Raw genomic sequence first — 6,631 nt, forward strand, 5'->3', positions numbered from 1 at the left:
AGCCTGTCTCCACACTCCAGTCCAGTTGGTGGCAGTAATGCACCAATAAGATGGCCTGCCAACTGCCATAACACCACAAGAACAGGAACAAGAACAGTTGTGGTTCTGTTTCTGGAGAAGACACTGCTCCTCCAACCTCCATTTGCACTTGCACTTTTTAGTACATGCATTTTGTGTGTAAACATGGATTGTTGAAACAAAAAAAAAAAAAAAAATTGTGACCCACGCCATCTTCTGCCTCTGCCTGTTCTCCTTCCTCATCTCACTTACCGCCAACCGTTAAACGGCCAGCCTACGTTACAGTGCTAAATGTTATGATTAATTATTAATTAAGATTAATTGGAAAACAAATGACAAAAGTGCTGGTTTGCAGATGTTTTTAAGGGATTTGATAAAGTGTTCTTATACATATTTCTTCCATTTCTTGTTCATTTTAATGCCTGGTACAACTAAAGGTACATTTGTTTGGACAAATATAATGATAACAACAGAAATAGCTCATAGTAGTTTAATTTCAGAGCTGATATCTATGCATTTTCCATGTTTTCTTGATAATAACTAAAATCACTTCAGTTCTATCAATATCTATGGCATTGTACTGAGAAAAACAGTGCTTTTAGGCATTCCATGTTTTCTTTTCTTTCTGTTTTAGACAGACAGACTGATCTGCCTTGGCAGAGGTCTGCGCTCTCCAAGTGCTTTTCTAGTTTCTTTGTATTTCTGTAAATGCACTGAAACTTTAATTTATTCTCCACATATTCCATACAAACTAATCCTACAGAGTTCTTAAACAATCACCACTTTGAGTTAAAACATATAAGCATTTCTTTTGGTTCCAGACAGTTTTGTTTTTCTATTTTTGTCCTATAACGGCTCTTTAAAATGCAAAGGTTGCCGACCCATGCTCTGTGAGTACCCCCACCTGTCTCCAAGAGTAGGACATTTATTTGTTGATATTTTCTACTTATTTTAACCAGTATTCTTTGTACTATTTTTTGCTTTTTTTATGATCTTAAAGAAAAGCTTTATGTTGTGTTACATTTACATCCTGGAAATTCCTCTTCTTTCTATTAAACACAGAGAAAATGTAAATTAGAGTTTGTTTGTTTTTTTCCGTCTCTGGTAATTCTTTAGTCTTGGGATCCACATTTTTTCATCAAAGTCATAAATACACTTGAGACCCTCCTACACATCAATGTAATGCATAGAAGGGATGCATTTGTAATTTTTGCATGCACACACACACACACACACACACACACACACACACACAAACACACACACGTAGTTGCTTCCCTATTTAACAGCCTTCTTCTTCATACCAAAATAAATGATGCTTCATTTTCTATGCAAATTCTCCAACTGGGATTATTAAATAATATATCAGCGTTCTTTTGCACATTGATTTGTAATCAATGAGGTTTCATCTGTGATCATTAGTTTGCCTTTGCTTTACATCAGCTGTACACAAAATAATTTCTCAAGGGATTCCATTGATAAATTTTCTTTGTAGAAAACAGTTTTATCTCAAAGTTAAAGCTGTCGTCTTGATTTGTTTGGTGTGAGATGGCCATAAAACTCACTCCAAACTAGCTTTCATTAGTCGTTTTCTTATCATGACGTTCCAACTGCGTTATTAGAACTTTGACATTCTTGGCTCTTGCAAATATTGAAGTTTAGTGACATTAATTTTGCACTCTCTCCAACATCAAACGGGTGTTAACCCTTTATCAGACAAGTGACTATTTTTGGTACTTTCCACACACATTACAAGACAGTGACAGCAACAGCTGCAGTGAGGACAGTGAGGAAACAATCTCAGGTCCAATGTGGTCTCCAGGGTCTGTAAGGTCCACCTCTGCATGAACAGTGAGTGGACATGCTTTGTTCGGTACCATGAAGTAATGGTACTAATGTAAGGAATGATGTTCAAAGGGATCACGTGGATGTGGACTGGGGTCTGGATCAGCACTTATGTCGGTCTAGTGTTCTAAAAGTGATGTTCTAATGTTCTAAAATATATGTTCCTTTCACCGTACATGTGTTTTTGTTGTATTTTTATTGATACTTCTCAGATTTTTTTTTTTTTAAATAATAGCAACACCAATTTTTTCTCTTTGATTTATTACAAAGAACATTAAATTCTGATAACCTTTAACCCTTTCATGCACAGTGGTCACTACAGTGGACAGTTATTCTACAGCTGTTCTCTTGTACATTCATGGATTTTGTTATTTTAGTTTCATATCAGCCAACACAATACACTACAACTGATAACATTACTGTAACTTGGCTGTTCGTGATAAACCAAATCTAACATGTTTGAGTGTAAATCAATTCCTTGTTATCGTTATTAGCCTGTAATTAACAACAAAAGTTTTTTGTTTTTTTTGCATATTATCTCCATCAAGTGACTTGTATTGGAGTTCACTAAAAAAATTTTTTGTCATTATTACTTTTTTTAATGTATTTTTACATTTTTTTTTTAAATTATTTTTATTTTATTTATTTATTTATTATTTATTTTTCAGAAGAAAATTTTCGATCACATCGTTTTTTTCATGCCTAAAGGGGAATAAAAACACTCAGGAAAAAATTTTGATTAAGGTTCTCACAATTCGTGCATGAAAGGGTTAAAAAAAAAAAAAGTAATAATGACAAAAAAATTTTTATGAATCTATTTTTCATGAAGTTGCAAAAATATCCACTCAGCTGGACACCACACGTTTAATTTTTGACACACAGAAACATGTATTTACTGATAAATTGAGTGAAAACTGTGGGGAAGGCTTGTGATTCTGGGGGTTTATCCTCAGGAGAGATCTACATAATGTTACCAATTCATGTCAGAAAAGACATGTAGTGTCTTAAAACTTTAATAAAGATATGTGTAAAGAAAAAACAAAAACAACAAAACAGCGAAAAGAACAACAAAATCCATGAATATACAAGAGAATAGCTGTAGAATAGCTGTCCACTGTAGTGACCGCTATGCACGAAAGGGTTAATGTATTTTTTAATTTTTTTAAAAATTATTTTTATTTTATTTATTTATTTTTCATTTATTTTTCAGAAGAAAATTTTCTATCACATTGTTTTTTTCATGCCTAAAGAGGAATAAAAACACTCAGGAAAATTTTTTGATTAAGGTTCTCATAATTCGTGCATGAAAGGGTTAAATCACTGATATCCAAACTAGAACAGTCCAGTTTACTGTGTTCTGTCTGCAGGAGGAATGGCAGGGCTGCAGGATGATGATGATTAGAGACAGTAGTTTACTCTGCTCGCTTTCGCACTTTCGCAGTTAGATCCTCCTAAATCGTACACGCTGAGCCTTCGATCATACAAATTACCTTTAAAGATGTTGAATCGCCGAAAGATAAATGATGCACTAAGTTGTTGTGTGATGAAGGAAAGCAAAGAATCTGTCAGTGACTCAAAGGATCAATCAATAAAACATGGAGTGAGTCAGGCAAACAAAAGTTGTCGAGTTCCTTTTTTTTTTTTTTTTTTTTTTTTTTTTTTCCGGCTACTTTTTCTTTCTTTGTTGTGTCCCCCGTCAGGAGATAAAGACTTTGAGTTTCTTCTCAGGGAAAATGAGGTGAATGTGGCTTTATTGGAGGCTGTCCAGAGAACTAACAAAAGTGTTTCTTGTCTGGATTTGTTTCTCAAGGGCAAAGCATCCAGCTCCAGCCAGGAGGCAGCCTGCTCGGCGGTGTTTGTGCCGAAGATTTCATTTGGGAGCTAACACCATTTTGCTGTTGTCGTTCTCCTGCACGCTGCCACCGAAGAGAGACAGGGAAAGGGGAGCGAGGGTGGAAAAAAAAAAACAAAACATAAAATGGAAAAGTTAAAAGGAAATGAATAACACCCAGAGGCACTCCCCATGTAACCGGCTTCTGATTTCTATTTGTTTCTCAATCTGAGCTTCTGCTTTTCCATCTGGCGAGCTGACCGACATTAAAACAAACCAAAGGGAGCATCATGACTTCCCGCTCTTTTATCCAGGTGTGTGTGTACAGGGGTTGGACAAAATAATGGAAACACCTTCACCTCAAGATGATAATGCCCCAATCCATACCGCTAGAATTGTTAAAGAATGGCATGAGGAACATTCTAATGAAGTTGAGCATCTCGTATGGCCGGCACAGTCCCCAGACCTCAACATTATTGAGCATTTATGGTCAGTTTTAGAGATTCAAGTAAGACGTCGATTTCCACCGCCATCGTCTCTAAAAGAGTTGGAGGGTATTCTAACTGAAGAATGGCTTAAAATTCCTTCGGAAACAATTCACAAGTTGTATGAATCAATACCTCGGAGAACTGAGGCTGTAATTGCCACAAAAGGCGGACCTACACCATATTAAATTATATTTTGTTGATGTTTTAATAATAATAATAATAACAATAATAATAATAATAATAATAATAATAATAATAAACTTTATTTGTATAGCACCTTTCATACAGAAATTGTAGCCCAAAGTGCTTCACATTGATTGAAAAAATACAATATTAAAATACATTAAGATTTGATTATACATCAAGAAATAAAATGAAATTTGAGAGAAATACAATAAAATAAAAATAAATATAAAAACAGCGCACATTAAAATATTTGATTATGTATAGAATTTTTGAAGTGCAAGAAATAAGATGAAATTTGACAGAAATACAATAAAATAAAAATAAAAGCAGCGCACATTAAAATATTTGATTATGCATAGAATTTTTGAAGTGCAAGAAATAAGATGAAATTTGAAATACAATAAAATAAAAAATAAAAACAGAAATACAATAAAATAAAATAAAAATAAAAAACCGCACATTCCTGGTTCCTGAATTGTGACCCCATTTTTATCTCCTTTCAAAGGCTAATGAGAATAAAAATGTTTTTAATTTGGTTTTAAATATATTCAGTGAACTGGCTTCTTTAATGTCTTTTGGAATTGTATTCCATAACTTTGGTGCATAGTTAGTAAAGGCTGCGTCCCCCATTTTCTTTGTAATATTTCTGGGAGTCGCTAGTGACCCTGCGTTTGATGACCTCAGTGTTCTAGTTTGTACATAACTGATCAGTGAGTTTGCAATGTAACTTGGTCCGGTTCCGTTTAGAGCTTTATATGTGAGGAGCAGTATCTTAAAATCAATTCTGTAGGTTACCGGTAGCCAGTGCAGGGAAACCAACACTGGAGTAATGTGCTCTCTCTTCTTGGTTTTGGTTAATAACCTAGCTGCAGAGTAAGGTGTTAAGGTGTTTCCATTATTTTGTCCAACCCCTGTAGATGTGTAGATGTGTAGATGTGTGACGACTCGTACCTTTGTGTACAGAATATTGCGAATGCACGATTTCACCTGTCATGAATAATAAAGTGGAGACCGTTTGAATCGGTCTTGCCGTTAATTCCCGACGCTGATGGCATGTTTTCTTGTCTCTTTGCCAGATGAGCTCACGCTTGGAAAGAAACGTACATAATTCACTTCATGTAACCACTGAACTCCACCGTGGCACCCCTGCAGAGCCAGACGGTGGGAGACAGAGCTAGAAACAAGCTTCGTTCCTCAATTTTGATCATTTATTCATGTGATTTCTCATGAAAACCACAATGGAGAAAAACAAATGTTTCACAACCCCAGCAGCTCCTGACAAAAGACAGCTGGATTCTGAAGGAGTTGTTTTTTTTGTTTTTTTTTTTCATTTACATGTGTGCCGGCTGTACACAGATTAATGACTTCAACAAAATGGGTTCACCGATGAGCACGAGTACATCCAAATGATGAAATTGTACAAATAAAGTCCTTATTTACCATTTCAAGCATATGGTGTGAACAGCTGTTTATGCATTCAGATTCAAATAATTTATCACGCCGTCACACCAAATAAAGAATTCAGGTTTGTCTTTTCAAAAACAGTCACTTGAAAATCCATCCACAATTATGTCCTCAACTTCAAAGCAGCATCACAGTTCGGAATAATGACTTTTAGTCTTATTCCTCGTGTTACTAATCACCAGGGGCTTCATAATCTGTACGTGATGTCATTCTGTTAAAGTGAGTACTCTTCTGGTTCCCTGGAACCCTATGATCCCTGTGAGTACTCTTCTGTTTCCCTGGAACCCTCTGATCCCTGTGAGTACTCTTTTATTTCCCTAGAACCCTATGATCCCTGCGAGTACTCCTCTCTGTCCCTGGAATCCTCTAATTCTTGTGAGTACTCTTCTGTTTCTCTGAAACCCTCTGATTATTGTGAGTACTCTTCTGTTTCCCTGGAACCGTCTGATCCTTGTAAGTACCCTTCTGTTTCCCTGGAACCCTCTGATCCCTGTGAGTACTCTTCTGTTTCCCTGGAACCCCCTGATCCTTCTGAGTATTTTTCTGTTTCCCTGGAACCCTCTGATCCCTGTGAGTATTCTTCTGTTTTTCCTAGAACCCTATGATCCCTGTGAGTACTCCTCTGTTTCCCTTTAACTGTCTGATCCTTATAGGTACCCTTCTTTTTCCCTGGAACCCTCTGATCACTATGAGTACTCTTCTGTTTCCCTGGAACCCTCTGATCACTGTGAGTATTCTTCTGTTTTTCCTAGAACCCAATGATCCCTGCGAGTACCCTTCCGTTTCCCTGGAACCCACT

The sequence above is a fragment of the Sphaeramia orbicularis genome, chromosome 14, assembly GCF_902148855.1.
Source record: "Sphaeramia orbicularis chromosome 14, fSphaOr1.1, whole genome shotgun sequence".
Lineage (NCBI taxonomy): Eukaryota > Metazoa > Chordata > Actinopteri > Kurtiformes > Apogonidae > Sphaeramia > Sphaeramia orbicularis.